Source organism: Talpa occidentalis, unplaced genomic scaffold (assembly GCF_014898055.3).
Source record: "Talpa occidentalis isolate TD23 unplaced genomic scaffold, MPIMG_talOcc4v2.1 talOcc4.10, whole genome shotgun sequence".
In the NCBI taxonomy this organism is placed as follows: Eukaryota; Metazoa; Chordata; class Mammalia; order Eulipotyphla; family Talpidae; genus Talpa; species Talpa occidentalis.
In genome coordinates, this window is record NW_023600993.1 from 55,372,630 (window position 1) to 55,393,058 (window position 20,429).

Genomic DNA, 20,429 nt, shown 5'->3' on the forward strand with positions numbered 1-20,429 from the left:
GAGGCAGGTGTCATGCCAACAGTGTCACAACCCACCTAAGTTCCTTGCGATCTGGAAAGGAAATGCTGCTTTTGTATAGTAATTGCACTCATGGTAAAAATTAAAATGAAACACTAGAGCAGGGTTTGATTCTCACAAGCAGGCAGAGACCTGGGCTTGGGTGCTGCGCAGTAGGGGTGCAATACAGGTGAGGTGCAAACCAGTTGGAGGGAAGGAGTGGCACAGGTTGCCTGGAGTCTGGGACGGCCTCCATCCTACTGATCTTCAGGGCACTCAGGACTGTATAGGTTACCTTATTCCTGCCTATTTTCTGAGCTGGTGTCTCCTGCCCTCCTGAATTGAATAGTTACTGGAGAGACCTCCAATAAGTCCCCTTTTGGCTTAAGTGAGCTAGTGTTGATTTCTGTTGATTACAATTGAAATGTTTGGTATAGAGGGTATATTTTTAAAAATCCACTTGTGGACTTCCAGTTCTGATCATGCCCCTCCCTCATCAACACTGGAATGGGAACCAACAGTTCTAAGTCCGTGGAGGTCCGAGGACACCAAGCAAGCTCCACTCCAGAACCAGCAAAGCTCAGTGCTGGGAAATGGGACCAGCAGAGAAGCGAAGCCTTGCCAGCAAAGGATACATCGTGCGGGCAGTGGGGCCTGGCAAGCAAGGTCCGGAACAGAGCGGGCGCAGAGGAGTGCAGGGACCTGTGGCCATGGCCCTCAAGTCCAAGCTGTACCTCAGCTGCACTGTGCAGTGTGGAGGGGCACCAAGCCGGGGGACCACGCTTGGGTTAATGTCCTATGTTGCCACTTTTTTTTTTAAAGATTTTTTTACGCATACAAGAACTGGGGTATAGGCCAGAGGTGTAGAGGGATGAGTGGATTCATCAGAGACAGAGTGGGGAACAGAACAGGCGAATTGACTGAAATACACTGCTGAGGGGAGCAGCGGGCGAGTCAGGAAAGGTCTGCTGCACCAGGTGGGTTAGCTCCCTGGCTGGCCAGGGATCGAATTGTGCCTTGCTGCAGTGGCTGCAGATAGCTTCATAGTGCTGAGACTTAACCCCTGTGTCACCAGGGAGGCCCTTATGTTGCCACTTTGAGATGCTTCATAACACTTGAATATGGCACCCCACATTTTCATTTTGCACTAAGCCCTGCAAGTTCTGTAAAGGGTCCTAGCAGAATGAGACAAGAGGCCTAGGAGATTACAGCTGCTGGGTGCTGGGAGATGAGCTGGGGCTTCAGAGTTGGCACAGGACGGGGTTGGGGGGAGGTGACACAGGGCTGAGGAATGTGACATGGTGCTAAGAAGTGGTGCCCTGACCCAGTCAGGGAAAAGGGCTTGAACCGCCTGGGAAAGTGATGCATGAGGACCACATCCGAGCAAGGCCAAGAAAAAGGGAGTCTCTTCCTCCCTCGCTGTGTTCTATTGAAAGTCAGTCCTTGACACACAGGTTTGTATAAAAAAAAAAAAAAAAAAAAAAAGCCTCTCGCAATCTTTCAGCGAAAGCCCCAGGAGATCCCACACTGGCCAGATTGGGATTTGTGCCTGTTCTGATCTGAGCACTGTCATTTTACCTGCCAGAGCTGAGTGTGGCCCTTCCTAGAGTGGAAAGTAAGGTCAGCTCCACCTGGAATATGTATCTGGAATGAGATCAGGTATGGGCCTCACTAAAGGGAACTTGGGTGCTGTTAGCCACAGAAGGAGGACGGGGCACTAACCTGACAGAGGCACAGATGTCCACCCGTGTTCTGCTCTGACTGAACACCACTCTGGGCCACCTCCTCCAGCCCACCCGGCCTGTGGTTCTAACACCCTCCTGAGTGTCAGAGCAGGCTGACTTGGAATTGGGGCTTCTTCTGCCTCAGCCCACCAGTCTTGGAACTTCAAAAACTTGGAAACAAGTCTAGATGAGCCTTCTCCTTCCTGTGCCCATCCTCCTAGCTTGGCCATGTTGCCCACAGAGCAAAGCTCTGTATCAGGGGTATTTCTCTTAGCAATGGTTTTGATTTTCAAACAGACACGCTTTGTGTGTGTGTGTGTGTGTGCATGTGTGTTAGTGAGAGCCAGTGTCCCTGCTACGGGTCTCCTAAAGAGGAGTAGAATGGGACTGAGGAGGAAAGGGACCCATAGAGAGTCCACTGAAACCAAGAGAGACCTGGGAATGGGGCCCCTTAAGCGCCTCACTAGCCTGTCTCTGATTTCAAGCTTCAGTGAAAGGAACAGCAGTAAGAGGGAACGCAGGATCAAGCCCGATGAATGAATCTCATGAAGTGGTGGGGAGGGCATGACAGCCAAGCCAGGCAATAGCACCTGTACCCTAATCTCACCTGTGGGGGAACAGCTGGGCCCTAAGGACAGCATGTGAGTTCAGGGTTTGTGCTGGACTCCATGGTCCCTTGATGTCCAAACACAGCTGAGATGCAGCCTGTGGGTTCTGGGTCATGTCTCACCAGATGACAGCCTGACCGTCAGACGCACGCGCCTGCACGTGGTGGACATTCACAGCTGCAGGGGGAATCACGGCTCTTTCTTCCTACAAATGTTAACTACTGGGCCTCCCTGGTGGCCTAGGGGTTGTTTCAGTACTTCCACCTCAAAGGCCCACCGCGATGGCCTGAATTCTATCCCCAGCCAGAGAGATAAATCACATATGACATAGCAGACCTCTCCTGTCTCACCCGCCACTCCCCCTTGGAAAGTATTTCAGTAGACCTGCCTACTGTGCTCCCCACTCTGTCCCTGGTGAATCCTCTCACTCCCCACACCTCTGACCCTGCTCCCCAGTTCTTAAATGCATAAATAAATAAATAAATAAAATCTTATTAAAAAATGATATGTGTTGGAAATCAATGAGATCCCTTGTCTTCCTGAGGACTTCAAAAGCTCCTATGGTGTGAGGCCTCACCTGCAGCAGCACCTCATGGGTACTGACAAAAGGGTTCCTTCTTGAATGATGACCTCTAGTTTCCATGTTCCATGTCTGTCTAATTTGTTTTGGTGTATCCATAGTGTATCCATAGTGTAATATTGATAATTTTAGACATTCAAGTATGTAATTCATTGGTAGTAAATGTATTCACAGTGTTTGTAGCCATCCCCAGCCTACACCCAAAATTCTACTCATTAAATAATAATTCCCCATTGTCCCCTTTCTGAGGCCCTGGTGACCTCTGTTTTACTTTCTGCTCTACTTGCTCACTCTAGGTGTTTCACAGAAGTGGAATCTTAGAGAACTTGTCCCTCTATGACTGGTTTATTTCACTTAATTTCTCTCTTTTTTAAAGATTTATTTTTATTTATGCATACAAGAACTGGGTAGGCCGAGGTGCAGGGGGTGAAAGGATTCACCAGAGAAAGAGTGGGGAGCAGAACAGGTAGATCCACTGAAATACACTGCTGAGGGGAGCAGCCGGGGAGACAGAAGAGGTCTGCTGCACCGTGTGGGTCAGCTTCCTGGCTGGCCAGCTAATGGAACTCGGTCTGCAGTGGCTGGCAATAGCTTGATAGCACTGAGACTTTAACCCCTGGGCCACCAGGGAGGCTCTATTTCACTTAATCTCTTCAAAGCCCTCCATGTTGTAGCATGTGCCAAAATTTCATCCCTTTTTAAGGCAGAATAGTAGTTCGTTATTTATATAGGCCATGTTTAGTTTATCCATTTGATGGGATTTTTGGAGTCTGTGGGTTTGGAGTACAGGGTCTTTGGGTTCACCCTGGGAAAGTTTTCACCAGAGCTCCCGTTTCAGTGACACGCGGCAAGTTTCCCAGGTGAGTTTCTCCAGGAGACAGAGACATTGGTTGTATTTAAAGGGCAGGTTTATTAGGGAAAGGGATGGAAGAGTAAAAGACACTAACAAAGACACAGCGGGCAGGAAGAGCTGCCCCAGAAGGGACAGGTTTGCTGAGAGAGGCCTGCATGCTTGTGTTATAGGGCAGGGAGAGGGGCAGCCCAGACCACGCAAACCTGCCTGCTCTAAATAGGTTCTGCCATCCGCCGCATCAACACAAAACATATGAGACTTTTAATGAAAAGGAACTTTAATGCAATTAGTAAACAATACAGGAAAGGCAAAGAACTTTTTCTAAATCAAGCACCCAAAGTTACCTGACCCCTCGTGAGTAAAAGTCCACCCAAGCGGGACTGGCCCAGACTAAGGCCCCAAAGCCTGCCACAAGTCTAAAGCACCTTCCAGTGGGGACCCACAGAAAAGGGTCAGAAACAGCCAGACAAGTCTGGAAGGAAAAGAGCAAAATCAAAATCAAGATAAAAGCTGCCAATTTCACCTCCCCATGGATCTCACCCACATCTGTGTCACCCAGTCCACGACCAAAAGGCAAGCGCAGTTTCTTCCACATGCCTCTCGGCTCCATGTGCCTCCTCCAGGTTTCCTTCTGACTCTCCATCCTGCTTCCTTCCTTCCTCTGTCTCCTCTGCAGTTTCTTTTCTCCCTGCTCAGCTCCACCCTCCTTTGAGTGGGGCAGGGAACCTGGAACCTCCCCCTTTCCTGGGGACCACCCTGTTACAGGTGCCCGCGGGCGGCCTTGAGGAGAGTGGCCTCTGCTGAGGGAAGTCAGTGAGAAGCCCCGGCAGCAGGTACAGGTTACGGGCAGGCAGGAAGCTGCTGCCCTGCAGAGGGAGAGAGTTGGTAAGAAGAGGCACCTGCATAGTCACAGGTGGGCAGAGGGACTGCTGCCCCGAGCCTATGCAGAGACTGCCCTGATACAGTCCTTTTCTCTTTGGGAAGGACTCACTCCTTTGTGGAGTGGCCTGTTTGTTGCTGATTTTTGGATAACTAGGCAAAACTAAAAAGGGACTGGAGGTTCCACAATGGGCTCAATCTCCATATCTTTACCCTTGGGCCTATGCTCTAGACACTCTCTACAGCAGTCTGATACCTGCTTGAATTTTATGCTTTGAAATCTAGGCGTTGGCACCTAAGGATCTTGGTGTCCATAGCTGTGTCAATGGCTATGTTAATCTTTTCTACCCCACCAACTTGTGTGAGCCAGGTTTCTGGTCTTGTGAGCACCTCCTTTTCAGTTTTCCATTCTTGTCGTCCATCACATTCATCCAACAGTGGGTATGTAACAGGGTAGTGCCTAGGAAAAGGGGAAGTTCCAGGTTCCCTGCTCCACTCAAGGGAGGATGGAGCTAAAGAGAAAAAGCTGCAGAGGAGACTGAGGAAGGAAGGAAGCAGGATGAAGAGTCAGAAGGAGACCTGGAGGAGGCACATGGAGCTGAGAGGCATGTGGAAGAAACTGCGCTTGCCTTTTGGTCGTAGACTGGGTGACACAGATGTGGGTGAGACCCATGGGGAGGTGACAATGGCAACTTTTTTCTTGATTTTGATTTTGCTCTTTTCCTTCCAGACTTGTCTAGCTGTTTCTGATCCTTTTCTGTGGGTCCCCACTGGAAGGTGCTTTAGATTTGAGGCAGGCTTTGGGGCCTTAGTCTGAGCCAATCCCGCTTGGGTGGACTTTTACCCACAAGGGGTCAGGTAACTTTGGGTGCTTGATTTAGAAACTATGTTCTTTGCCTTTCCTGTGTTGTTTACTAATTGCATTAAAGTTCCTTTTCATTAAAGTCTCATATGTTTTGTGTTGATGCATTGGATGGCAGAACCTATTTAGAGCAGGCAGGTTTGCGGGGTCTGGGGTGCCCCTCTCCCTGCCCTGTAACACTTTCAATGTGGCTTTAGCCTTCATTGAAGACCCCTGATGATATATGTATTACATTGCAAAGCTGTGATTTCCCTCCTTGATCTTTCCTTCTACATGTACTACCTGCAATTCTGTAAAGAAAAGCCCCCGCCTCTGCCCCCTTAAACACACACACTTTTATTATTTAGAATCACCAGGGACTTGAATTTGTTTCTGTTCAATGTGCTATAGTTTCTACCTGTTATTATTGTTCTTGAACTTAAATTGACCCAAGTTTGGTTGGTGATACCCCTCAACAAAAGTCCTTAATTTTTCTACACAGTCCACGAGAGTTTTAAAATTCTCTTGCTTTTTGTTCCAGTTCACCCTGCCCTTTCCATCCCTCTGAGTTGGGTTCAGCCATTTTGCCAGGGAACCCTAGTTTCCTTTCATGGGAAAAATCACTTGCTTATTTATAAAGTAAAAACAAAACAAAACAAAAAAAAACTGGAGAGAGATAAGTGCTTAGCAATCAAGGAGATAAGCAGGATATGGAACTTCCTTTGCACAGATCATCACCCAACAGTGTAAAAATTTGTTGAGGAAATTGGAATGCAATCAAATGCTTACAGTATAAGATTAAGTTGAAAAAATAGGTGATTGAGGCCCTCTCTGGTGGCGCAGCAGGTTGAGCACAGCGCTGTGAAGCTGTCTGCAGCCTCTGCAGCGAGGGTTCGATTCCTGGCCCGCCAAGGAGTTACCAACATGGCACAGCAGACCTCTCCTGTCTCGCCCGCTGCTCCCCTCAGCAGTGTACTTCGTTGGTCTGCCTGTTCTGCTCCCTGCTCTGTCTCTGGTGAATCTTCTCACCCTCCCATGCCTCTGGCCTGTACTCCAGTTCTTGTATAAATAAAAAAAAAATCTTTAGGGCCTCCCTGGTGGCGCAGCCGGTTGAGCGCAGCACTGTGAAGCTGTCCTCAGCGTCTGTAGCGCTGGTTCGATTCCTGGCCAGCCAAGGAGAATCCCACATGGCACAGCAGACCTCTCCTGCCACGCCTGCTGCTCCCCTCAGCAGTGTATATCGGTCGTCTGCCTGTTCTGCTCCCAGCTCTGTCTCTGGTGAATCCTCTCACCCTCCCATGCCTCTGGCCTGTACCCCAGCTCTTGTATAAAAATAAAAATAAATCCTTTTAAAAAATTAAACAAACAAAAAAAATCTTTAAAAACAAAATCAAACAAACAAAAAAAAAAGTAGCTTGGGCCTCACTGGTGGTGCAAGGGGTTAAGACGCAACCTATGAAGCTGCCCTCAGCCTCTGCAGAATGAGTTCCATCCCGGCAGCCAGGGAGCAACCCACATGGTGCAGCAGACCTCTCCTGACTTGCCCGCTGCTCCCCTCAGCAGTGTATTTCAGTCAGTCCGCCTGTTCTGTTCCCCACTGGGTCTCTGGTGAATCCTCCACACACACACCCCCGCCCCCGCACCTCTGGCCTGTACCCAAGCTCTCGTATGCATAAATAAATAAATCTTTTTTTTAAAAAAGTAGGTACTTGAATTTCACACACAACATAATTTATACTTTATAAAGAAATAAAAGAAAAAAGAAAAAAAAAGAAATAAAAGAAAAGAGGACAAGACCTGGCAAGGGACATCCACAGACAGAAAAGACCAAGTTATGAGATTGTGGTAGAGGGATTCATGTTCTATTTTGAGTTCTGAGAGTTCCCCCGGAAAAACAAGGTGTCTCATATGTAGGTATTGCTGGGCTGAATGAAGGTAGGCACAAGTGTCCCAGCCCTCCCTGCTTTCTGGGGGCTTAGCATAGACAGAGACCTACTCACCATGGAGCTCCAAGGCCCCTCATCTACATCTGCCCTTTTTTGTTTTTTAAAGATTTATTTATGCATACAAGAACTGGGGTGCAGGCTGGAGGTGTGTGGGGTGAGAGGATTCACCAAAGACAGAGTGGGGAACAGAACAAACAGATTGACTGAAATAAGCTGCTGAGGGGAACAGCAGGCAAGTCAGGAGAGTCTGCTGTGCCATGTGGGTAGCTCCCTGACTGGGGATCAAACTCGTGCTGCAATGGCTGCTGCTAGCTTCATAGGTTGTGTCTTAACCCCTTGTGCCACCAAGGAGGCCCCTTATTTTTTTCTAATGAAGTTTGACCTTATTAGAAAATGTCATGTATCATTTATATTAATTTTTTTGGCTGAAGTCATGTTGTTTTTTATTGTTAATCTGTTAATCTAGGCCTTTATGTCAGGCCTATGAAGACTTTCTCTTCCCCAAGAGTATTAAAAAAAAAAATACCTCATACTTTACTTCTAGTTTTTTTTTTTATTTAATTTTTAAGACTTGAGGAAAATCTTTACTTTTAGGAAGTTCACTCTCATTCAGCAGTGGTGAAAATGGAGTTTAGAGGAAACTTATTAAAGCAAGTAAAAGACAGAATATCTTAAAATACTAATTAAAACTTCTAAGAGCTAAAAGATAGTGAGGAGTTACCAAAATTGAGAAGGCAAGAACCTTGAGAGGTCAATCTAGAGATACGACTGACTATCTTCCTCCTGAGGGCATCTACCAGTCCCTAAAAATAATCAGTGGACTGTGTGGAAATTTGCTGCTCTTTGGAGCCTAAGAGATGGAATTAAGGCTAAGGTAGGGCTCCCAACAGCATTCAGCTGTGAGCTTAAAGGGCCACACCTCACCTCCAGAAGGAGGAAAACCCAGAGGGCCTGCTCTGGAAGGCCTGATAGCCTGGGGGATACCTGATGAGTTAAGTCATGCTGCATTCCTGCTGCTCCAAACAGCTGGAAGACACCAATAAATTCTTTTCCTGATTCATCCTATGCCTTGATTTCTACAAATAAAAAATTAAATATAATTTCACACTTATTCAAAGATAACCAGGCACATAAAACTTAGCCAAAATGGTAGAAAACAAACAAACTTGAAATTATCAGGCACATACTATAGAAAGCTTATTCTATTTCAAGAATAAGAATCAAACTTGAGGGGCCTCCCTGGTGGTGCAAGGGGTTAAAGCACCACACTATAAAGCAATCCGCAGCCTCTGCAGTATGGGTTCGAACCCTGGCTGCCCCGGGAGCGGCCCACATGGCGCAGCAGACCTCTCCTGTCTCGCCTGCTGCTCCCCTCAGCAGTGTATTTTGGTCAGTCTGCCTGTTCTGCTCCCCACTCTGTCTCTGGTGAATCCTCTCATCCCCAACACCTCTGGCCTCTACCCAGTTCTTGAATGCATAAATAAATAAATCTTTAAAAGAAAAAGAATCAAGCCTGAAAAATATTTGCCGGGACCTCCCGTGTGGTACAAAGCATTAAGACGCATCACTATGAAGCTATCCGCAGCTACTGGGACACAAGTTTGATTCCCAGGAAGGGAGGTGACCCACATGGCTCAGCAGACCTCTCCGGTCTTAACCACTGCTCACCTCTAGAGTGTATTTTGGTGAATCTGCCTTTTCTTTTATTTCTTTTTTTTTTAAGATTTATTTATTTTTATGCATACAAGGATTGGGTGTAGGCCAGAGATTCAGGGGGTAAGAAGATTCACCAGAGACAAGAGTGGGGAACAGAACAGGCAGACTGACTGAAATACACTGCTGAGAGGTGCAGCGGGCGTGACAGGAGAGGTCTGCTGCGCCATGTGGGCAGCTCCCTGGCCGGCTGGGGTTCAAACTTGTGCTGCAGAGGCTGTGGATATCTTCACAGTGCTGTGCTTAATCCCTTGCGCCATCAGGGATGCCCTGGATCCTCCTTTTCTGTTCTCCACTCTGTCTCTGGTGAATCCTCTCACCCCCCACACCTCTGGCCTGCACCCAAGGTTTTGTATGCATAAATAAATCTTTAAAAAAAATATTTGCAGGAAACAGGACATTATAAAAAGTAACATTGCAGTTTTGAAAAAGACCCGAAAAGGACTTCAGAATTGAATAATATGCAGCTGAGTTCAGATCAAAGGAGAGGCTTGAGAGAAGGTTACTACGTCTTCATTTCAAATTTGTATATGCTTAAGAACATGGTCTCAAAATATGGACGGATCTAAAAGAGAAATAAACTGATAGTCACGATATAGTACATTAATATACTTTCAGAAATTGATGGACACAGGAAGAGAAAAACTCAACAAAACAAAGACCATTTAAACAAGATTAGAGAATATGACCTAATGAGATTTAACTTTCTTTCTCTCTTTATTTTTTTCTAATATTAATTTTTAAATTTTTTTCCATCATTGTTCATTTTTTTTTTTAATTTTAAAAAAAGATTTATTTATTTATTTATACAAGCACTGGGTACAGTCAGAAGCGCGGGAGGGTGAGAGAATTCACCAGAGCCAGAGCGGGGAGCAGAGCAGGCAGAAGGACCGAAGTACATTGCTGAGGGGAGCAGCGGGCGGCAGGAGAGGTCTGCGCGCCATGTGGGACCCTCCCCGGTGGCCGGGGATTGAACTGGCGCTGCAGAGGCTGCGGGCAGCTTCGCAGCCCAGCGCTCAACTGCTGCGCCACCAGGGGAGGCCCATTGTTCATTTTTTTTTTTTTTTTTTTAGAGGCATGCTTTATTTATTTATTTATTTATTTATTTGTTTGTTTTGTTTATACATGCACTGGGTACAGTCAGAAGCGCGGGAGGGTGAGAGAATTCACCAGAGCCAGAGCGGGGAGCAGAGCAGGCAGAAGGACCGAAGTACACTGCTGAGGGGAGCAGCGGGCGGCAGGAGAGGTCTGCGAGCCATGTGGGACCCTCCTCCAGTGGCCGGGGAGCAGCCGGGGATCGAACCGGCGCCACAGAGGCTGCGGGCAGCTTCGCAACCCAGCGCTCAACCGCTGCGCCACCGGGGAGGCCCCCCATTGTTCATTTTTAAACAATATTTGCTTCCCCCACCCCTATTTCTTTTTTTTTTAAGGTTTATTTATTTATTTGTTTGTTTATTTATTTTAAGGTTTATTTATTTATGCATACAAGAGCCGGGTTACAGGCCAGGGATAATGGGGGTGAGAGGATTCACCAGAGACGGAGTGGGGAACAGAAAAGGAAGACTGACAGAAATATACTGCTGACGGGAGCAGCGGGCAAGACAGGAGAGATCTGCTGTGCCATGTGGGTTGCTCCTGACCAGCGGGGGATCGAACTCGTGCTGCAGAGGCTGCAAATTGCTTCATAGTGTGGTGCTTAACCACTTGGGAGGCACTAAAAGATTTATTTTATTTATTTGTCCATACAAGAGCTGCAGGGCTCAAACCTCAGAGGTGTAGAGGGTGAGAGGATTCACCAGAGACAGTGAGGAACAGAACAGGTGGACTTACTGAAATACACTGCTGAGGGGAGCAGTGGGTGAGACAGGAGAGGACTGCTGGGCCATGTGGGTTAGTTCCCTGGCTGGGGATAGAACTCAGGCCAAAGCAGTGACAGTGTGATAATGCTGAGACTTAACTCCTAGGCTACCAGGGAGGCCCCAGATATATTATTTTTTTAAGATTTATTTATTTATGCATACAAGAACTAGGGCACAGGCCAGAGATGTGGGAGGTGAGAGGATTCACCAGAGACATAGCGGGGAACAGAACAGACATATAGACTGAAGTACACTGCTGAGAGGAGCAGTGGGCGAGACAGAAGAGGTCTGCCGTGCCATGTGGGTAGCTCCTGGCTGCTCCCTAGCTGGCTGGGGATCAAACTCACACTGCAGAGGCTGCAGACAGCTTTACAGTGCTGCATTTAACCTCTTGCGCCACCAGGGAGTCCCTAAATTTTGTGTTTTTGTTTGTTCATTTTTAATTCTGCTTGGGCATTGCTGAGCTCCTTGGATCAGTTAGTATATTTCATTAATTTTGAAAATTCTTGACAGTTTTGATTGGAGCAAAGGAGGGGAATGAAAAGGGCACCATGCACAGTTTAGGAATTTGCACGTACATACATTGTTTGACTTATGACCTGTCTGATCTCAGTAACTTCCTGGCCCAGGATCCGCTGGAAGAGTGATGGACGCCATTTCTGTCAGAGACTGATCTGTCCTAGCAGCCGGAAGTGCTCTGAATCCAGATGCCACCAGAGGAGGAGCTGCTGGGAAGGCAGAGAGGCAGAAAATCCCCAGAGATGTTCAAAACCTGCAGTGAAAGCCTGCTCACTGATAATTAACTGTCTTTGTTTAACTCACTATACAACAGTCAGCTAGAGATGAGGTGTTAGAACGGTCTCTTTGGAGCATGATGCTCGGCCACTCTCAGATATGCTGGCAAATCTAGTAAAAAGCGTGAGTTGAGAAGATTTAATTCCTATCTTTGCATACTGGCTTCTGGCGTGAGACAGGCAGAAAAGAACCCCAGATTTTTCCAGTAACATTATCAGCTAAAATGTCTTCTGTACCACTTTTTTTTTTATTTTCTTTTTCTTTTTAAGATTCATTTATTCATGCATACACTAACTGGGGTACAGGTCAGATGTGTGGGAGGGCGAGAGGATTCACCAGAGACAAAGCGGGAAACAGAACAGGCAGACCGACTGAAACACACTGCTGAGGGGAGCAGCAGGTGAGACAGGATGGCCACGCCATATGGGTATCTGGCTGGCTGGCCAGGATCAAACCGGTGCTGCAAAGGCTGCGGACAGTTTCACAGCGCTGCGCTCAACTGGCTGCGCCACCAGGGAGGCCCTCTTCTGTACCATTCTATCCCTCTGGTCTTTCTGGAACTCTGACTACCTCTTATCAGACTGCTTGATATTGCCTCACAGGTCTTATGCTCTATCTGTTGTCTCATTTTCCTCATTCTTTTTTCTCCTTGTATTTCTGAATGGATCATTTCTTTTTTTTTTTTTTCCAAATATTTATTTATTTACGCATACAAGAGCTGGGTGCAGGCCAGAGATGGAGGAGGTGAGAGGATTCACCAGAGACAGAGTGGGGAGCAGAACAGGCAGACTGACTGAAACACACTGCTGAGGGGAGCAGCAGGGAGTTAGAAGAGGTCTGCTGTGCCATAGGGGTCACCTCCCTGGTCGAACTTGTGCTGCAGTGGCTGAGGATAGCTTCATAGTGCTGCATCTTAATCCCTTGCTCCACCAGGGAGGCCCCCAGAATGGATCGTTTCTATTGAACTGTTTTATTAGTCTGTTTCTGTTTGGACTGCCATAACAAAATGTGACAGACTGAGAGGCTGGAAGGCTTAAACCACCTACATTTACTTTTTCACAGTTTTGAAGGCTAGAAGTCCAGAGCAAAGGTCTGGCTTATTTGGTTTCTAGTGAGAGCTCTCTTCGCAATTTGTGGACGTCAGCCTTCTCATTAACATGACCTTCCCTTTTCTCTCTTTTCTTTTTTTTTTAAAGATTTATTTATTTATGCAGACAAGAACTGAGGTGTAGGCAGGAGGTACAGAGGGTGAGAGGATTCACCAGAGACAGAATGGGGAGCAGAACAGGCAGACTGACTGAAATACACTGCTGATGGGAGCAGTAGGGCAAGACCGGAGAGATCTGCTGCGCCATGTGGGTCACTCCCTGGCCAGGCTGGGTGCTGCAGTGGCTGGCGATAGTTTGATAGCGCTATGTCTTTAACTCCTGCTGAGCCAGGGAGGCCCTGACCTTCCCTTTTCTGCACATGGAGTCAGGAAGCACTCTACCTTGTCTCCTCTTACAAGGACTCTAATCCTATCAGGTGGGGCCCTATTCTTATGATCTAAGAATCAACCTTAATTACTCCCTTGAGACCCTATCTTCAAATACAGTCCACCCTGGATGTTAGGACTTCAATATAAGAATCAGGGTATGGACACATAAACATTCGGCCCACAATATTTGTCTTCAGCAGTGACTGACTTTCCCTCTGCTGGGTCCATCCTACAGTTAAGTCCATAAAAAATCCTACATCTCGGGCCTCCCCCGGTGGTGCAGCGGTTGAGCGCTGGGCTGCGAGGCTGCCTGCAGCCTCTGCAGTGCTGGTTCGGTCCCTGGCCACCAGCGAGGGTCCCACATGGTGCAACAGACCTCTCCTGTCTTGCCCACTGCTCCCCTCAGCATTGTATTTCGTCGCTCTGCGTGTTCTGTTCCCCGCTCTGGCTCTGGCAAATTCTCTCACTCTCCCGCACTTCTGACTGTACCCAGCGCTTGTATAAATAAATAAATAAATCTTTAAAAAAAAATCCTACATCTCTGATATATTTTTCGTCCAATATATGCATTTTTCTTTTGCAGTATTTTCATTTGGCTCTCCTTTGTTTCTACATCTTTGCTGAAATTCCCACCCATTCATGCGTGTCATCCACCCTTTGCCCTACACTCTGTCATTTATTTACCACGGTTAATGTCTCAGTTTTATAATGCAGGCCATCTCTGCATAATGCCCAGCATAGCATAGCACCTGCAAACACCTGCAGTGTTTCTCTTAATACCCCTGCCTCTCAGCACACAGTAGGTCCCCTGTGCCTGAGCCATTGGGAGGTCTTGTTCTCAGGTCACATCCCTAGGGTACAGTGTGCGGTCTGGCACATCCAGTGGGTTGTGTTCACGGCCCTCCCCGGGAAAAGACTGTCTCTGTGAAGTACTACTTCAAGGCTCCCTGTCCTTGGAGGGTCTCTTAGGTCTCCTGCTCCTCATTCAGACTTCAGCAGGCCCTGGGCAACATGCCCTAGGTAAGTTAGTTTCTTCCGTCCCAAAGAACAGTCACCAAACTTCTTCATGAACACTTGGTGATCGCTCTTGGAAAAGAATCAGAGGGCAGGTGTAAACACCCTTGTCCAGGCTCCTGGAATTGATGACTTGTTACCAAAAACATTGGCAGGGCTGGCATCACAGGTGTGTGACCTGGGCAGGTACCCAAGGTCTTATGCTCAGAAGGGCCCCATGCTTAGTTTAAAGCTCTACTATTACTGTCTTGAAATCCTTGAAAGTTTTGAACAAGGAGCTACATGTTTCATTTTACTCAGCTCCTAGGCAGAATAAATGATATAGCTCCTCCTAGGCAGAGATCTGAATCACCCTACATGAGTTTGTCCCTCCCAGCGCCTGTCTTTGCCTGCTGCAGTTCTGCCTTCAGCAATGGAGGAAGAGGCCACAATAGTCATCATGGGGACTTTGCTAAAATTGCCCCAGGAACTGGGAGAACTGGGCTTTGTGGGTATGTTGACCTTCCCCTGGTGGTAGGATTCATACCACAGCAAAGCTGAATATGGGGCCTCCCCTGGTGGCACAGCGCTGGGCTGTGAAGCTGCCCGCAGCCTCTGCAGCGCCGGTTCGATCCCCGGCCTCCAGGCGAGGGTCCCAAATGGCGCAGACCTCTCCTGCCGCGCCCGCTGCTCCCCTCAGCAGTGTATTTCATCGGTCTGCCTGTTCTGTTCCCCACTCTGGCTCTGGTGAATTCTCTCACCCTCCCGCGCGTCTGACTGTACCCAGTGCTTGTATAAATAAATAAATAAATAAATAAATCTTTAAAAAAAAAAGCTGAATATGAGTTATTGTGAGATCATGAACATGAGATCTAGCCATTGGATACAACCTAGACACTTCAACAAGTCAAAACACTACAACAGAATAAAAAAGTAACCCACAAAATGGAAGAACACATCATATATCTGATAGGGATTAATACCTAGAACATGTTTATTTTATTTATTTTTTTAAAGATTTATTTATTTATGTATACAAGCACTGGGTACAGTCAGAAGCATGGGAGGGTGAGAGAATTCACCAGAGCCAGAGCGGAAAGCAGAACAGGCAGAGTGATGAAGTACACTGCTGAGGGGAGCAGCGGATGGCAGGAGAGGTCTGCGCGCCATGTGGGACCCTCGCCGCACGGCCGGGGATCAAACCAGTGCTGCAGAGGCTGCAGGCAGCTTCGCAACCCAGTGCCCAACCGCTGCGCCACCAGGGGAGGGCCTAGAATATGTTTAAAAAAATTAAAAATTCCTAAAACTCAACAACAAACCAAATAATCCAATTTAAAAATGGGCAGAGAACTTAAATAGATGTTTCTGTAAAGAAGACATACAAAGGGCCAAATGCATGTGAAAAGATACTAAGCATCACTTATCAGTAGGACAACGCAAATCAAAACCACAATTAGGTAACAGCTCCCACCCAATAGGATGGCTATTATAAAAACAATCAGGGCCTCCCCAGTGGTACAAGTTTGATCCCGGCCAGGGAACTAACCCACATATGGCACAGCAGACCACTCCTGTCTCACCTGCTGCTCCCCTCAGCAGTGTATTTCAGTAGATCCACCTGTTCTACTCCCACACCTCTGGCCTACACTCCAGTTTTTGTTTGCGCAAATAAATAAAAATAAATCTTAAAAAATAAATAAATAATAAAAACAAACAAGGGTTGGTGAGGATGTAGAGAAATAAGAACCCTTGTGCATTAGTGGTGCTAATGTAAAATGGTGCCACTACTGTGGAAAACAGTATGGTAGATCCTCAAAGAATTAGACAGGATTACTGTTTGATCCAACAATTCAACTTCTAGATGTATTACCCAAAGAGACGGAAAGCAGGGATCACCCATGTTTATAGCAGTGCAATTCACAATTGCCGAAAGGTGAAAGTAACCCAAGTGTCCACTGACAGAAGAATGGATAAATATAATATGCTATATATGTCCAGTGGAATATGATCCAGGCACAAAAAGGAATGAGATGTTGACACATATGGATGGACGTGGAAGACATTATGCTAAATGAAACAAGCCCCACACAAAGGACAAATATTATATGATTCTACCTATGTGAAGTTCCTAGAATAAGCAAATTCACAGACAGAAAGTAGATGGATGGGTATGGGACAGGTTTCAGTTTGGGAAGATGAAAAAGTCTGGAAATAGCTAGTGGTGATGGCTGTACAACAATGTGAATGGCCTAAAAGCCACTGAACCATTCACTTAAAAATGGTAAAAATAGGGGTCTCCCTGGTGGCTCACGGGATTATGCACAGCACTATGAGCTATCTGCAGCCTCTGCAGCAGGAGTTTGATCCCCGGCCAGGGAAGTGACCCACATGGTGCAGCAGACCTCTCCTGACTTACCTGCTGCTCCCCTCAGCAGCATATTTCAGTCAGTCTGCCTGTTCTGTTCCCCACTCTGTCTCTAGTGAATCCTCTCACTGCCCCCCCACCACCTCGGGCCTGTCTGTATCCCAGTTCTTTTTTTTTATAATTTTTTTTAAGATTTATTTATTTATGCATACAAGAGCTGGGGTACAGGCCAGAGAAGTGGCGGGTGAGAGGATTCACCAGAGACAGAGTGGGAAACAGAGGCAGATTGACCATAGTACACTGCTGAGGGGAGCAGTGAGCGAGCCAGGAGAGGTCTGCTGCGCCATGCCGGTTGCTCCCTGGGGGGAGAGGGGGATGGAACTCGTGCTGCAGAGGCTGAGGACAGCTTCATAGGTTGCGTCTTAACCCCTTGGGCCACCAGGAAGGCCCTGTACCCCAGTTCTTGTATGCATAAATACATAAATCTTTTTTTTAAAATGGTTAAAATAGCAAATTTTATGTGATTTGTATTGTATTACAATTTTTTTGTTTATTCATTCACCTTTTTTTATTTAAATTTTATTTTTAGGGCCTCCCCGGTGATGCAGCGGTTAAGCGCTGGGTTGCGAAGCTGCCCACAGCCTCTGCAGCGCTGGTTCGATCCCCGGCTGCTCCCCGGCCACCGGAGGAGGGTCCCACATGGGGCGCAGACCTCTCCTGCCACCCGCTGCTCCCCTCAGCAGTGTGCTTTGGTCCTTCTGCCTGCTCTGCTCCCTGCTCTGGCTCTGGTGAATTCTCTCACCCTCCTGCGCCTCTGACTGTACCCAGTGCTTGTATAAATAAATAAATAAATCTTTAAAAAAAAATTATTTTTATATTCCCCAATTACAACCTCCTTATTTTGACCCCAATTCTTCCTTTCCCCACTCCCACCCCCCATAGAGTGTCTCTGGTTCATAGTTGTTTGTTTGTTTGTTTGTTTTATGTTTAAATTTATTTATTTATTTAAATTTTATTTTTATATTCCCCATACAATTACAACCCCCTTATTTTGACCCCAAGCCCTCCTTTCCCACCCTCCACCCCCTATAGAGTGTCTCTGGTTCATAGTTGTTTGTTGATTTTGTTATTTTCTTTCTTATAGTTATTCATTTTCCTGGTCCCTTACTTAAGTTTTCTAGATTCCTGCTATGAGTGAGACCATCCGGTATTTTTCTTTTTCTTTCTGGCTTATTTCGCTGAGCATGATCCCTTCCAGCTCCATCCATGTTGCTGCAAATTGCATGTGTTTATCTTTTTTGATTGCTGAGTAATATTCCATGGTGTATATGTACCACATCTTCTTGATCCAGTCATCTATTTTTGGGCATTTGGGTTGTTTCCAAAGCTTAGCTATTGTAAACAGTGCTGCTATAAACATAGGGGTGTAGGTGCTCTTTGGAGTTGATGTTTCTGTGTCCTTTGGGTAAATACCTAGGAGTGGAATTGCTGGATCATATGGAAGCTCTATGTTTAGTAGGTCCAGAAATCTCCACACAGCTCTCCACAGTGGTTGGACCAGTTTGCACTCCCACCAACAGTGCAGGAGAGTTCCTTTTTCTCCACAACCTCGCCAACATTTGTTGTTGCTAGTTTTTTTAATATGTGCCATTCTCACTGGTGTGAGATGGTATCTCATGGTAGTTTTGATTTGCATTTCCCTGATGACAAGTGATGTTGAACATTTTTTCATATGCCTGTTGGCCATTTGCATTTCCTCTTCAGAGAAGTTTCTTTTTAGCTCTTCTGCCCATTTTTGGACTGGATTATTTTCTTTGTTTTTGTTGAGTCTCATCAGCTCTTTGTAGATTTTTGTGATCAGTTCTTTATCATTAGTGTTGTGTGCAAAAATGTTCTCCCAGTTGGTGGGGTTTCTCTTTGTTTTTGTTATTGTCTCTTTTGCTGTGCAGAAGCTCTTTAATTTGATGTAGTCCCAGCTGTTTATCTTTGCCTTCACTATCACTGCTTTGGGTGTTGTGTCTGTAAAGATGTCTTTGATGTGCAAATCCCGTAGTGTTTCGCCTATATTTCCTTCTATGTATTTTATGGTTTCAGGTCTTATGTCTAGTTCTTTAATCCATTTTGATTTGGTTTTTGTGTATGGTGTGAGGTAGTAGTCAAGCTTCATTCTTTTGCATGTAGCGACCCAGTTTTCCCAGCACCATTTATTGAACAAACTTTCTTTGCTCCAGTGCATATTCTTTGCTCCTTTGTCAAAGATTAGTTGACCATAATGTATTGTATTACAATTTAAAAACTTTTGTTTTGCAGCATCGTGGTGATGTCCTCTTGATAATTGTGGACTTCCTGGGTTAGGGAAATTCTTCACCTAAAGAGTCTGAATGGGAGGCAAAGTGAAAACACCAGCATCCTGTGATCTGGGCTCACTAAACAGAAGTGTCCTTCCCTGCTCCCTTCCCCCTTACTCCGGGGCAAATGATGAGGCTGAAGCCTGGGCGTAGCAGGGTGGGGCTCCCGTCTCCTGGCCCTCCTCCCTCCCGCAGGTCTGGCCCTGATGGGGTTCGCCCAGCATGCTGGGATGCTGCTTTCCTGGGGACTGAGAGCTCCCAGTCCGTCCCTGGCCAACCTATTTCTAGTGGCTCAGCAGCGGTCTGTGCAGCAAACATTGCCTATCTCCTACCCAAAGCATCCCTGTTGCCTTCCCTCTTACCAACAGAATCCAAGTGGCTTGCGCGGCCACGTGCCCAGATCAAAACATTCATCTTCCTGGATTCTGCAGCCAAGGATGGAAGCCGCTGGGCGGGACTCCTGGGAAAGCTTTGGAACAGGACCCAACTCTGGTGATGTCATTCCGGTGTCTCTGGCCTTCCTTCTCTCCTCTTTCTCTAGTCTTACTCTCAAGCAGACAAACTTGAAGGAGAACTGGGGGATGCGGAGGGAAGGGATCACCACCAATGGAAGCCATAAAGTGGCCAGTTTCAGGACTGAAAGTGCAAAGTCAGAAAGGGGAGTAGGGGGAGTAAGAGGGAAGGGGCTCAGGTATTAGCGATGTGGGCTCTGGTTTTTATTTTTTTTAAAGATTTATTTTTATTTATTTATGTATACAAGAACTGGGGTGTAGGCCAGAGGGGCGCATGTGCGTGCATGTGTGTGTGTGTGTGTGTGTGTGTGTGTGTGTGTGTGTAAGAGAGGATTCACCAGAGACAGACGGGGGAGCAGAACAGGCAGACTGATTGAAATACACTGCTGAGGGGAGCAGCGGGTGAGTCAGGAGAGGTCTGCTGTGCTATGTAGGTTAGCTCCCTGGCCAATTTGGATTGAACTGGTGCTGCAGTGGTTACCAATAGCTTGATAGTACTGAGACTTAACCCCTTGCACCACCAGGGAGGTCCCCCTAAAGCTACCATTTTTAAACCTAGTTCTTTTAACATACAAATCAGATTAGTCTCTCTATAGCAGATTTTAAGTCTTTTTTTTTTTTTAAATAGAGGCATGTTTTATTTATTTATTTATTTGTTTGTTTGTTTATACAAGCACTGGGTACAGTCAGAAGCGCGGGAGGGTGAGAGAATTCACCAGAGCCAGAGCGGGGAGCAGAGCAGGCAGAAGGACCGAAGTACACTGCTGAGGGGAGCAGCGGGCGGCAGGAGAGGTCTGCGCGCCATGTGGGACCCTCCTCCGGTGGCCGGGGAGCAGCCAGGGAGCTGCCGGGGATCAAACCGGCGCCGCAGAGGCCGCGGGCAGCTTCGCAACCCAGCGCTCAACCGCTGCGCAACCGGGGAGGCCCAGATTTTAAGTC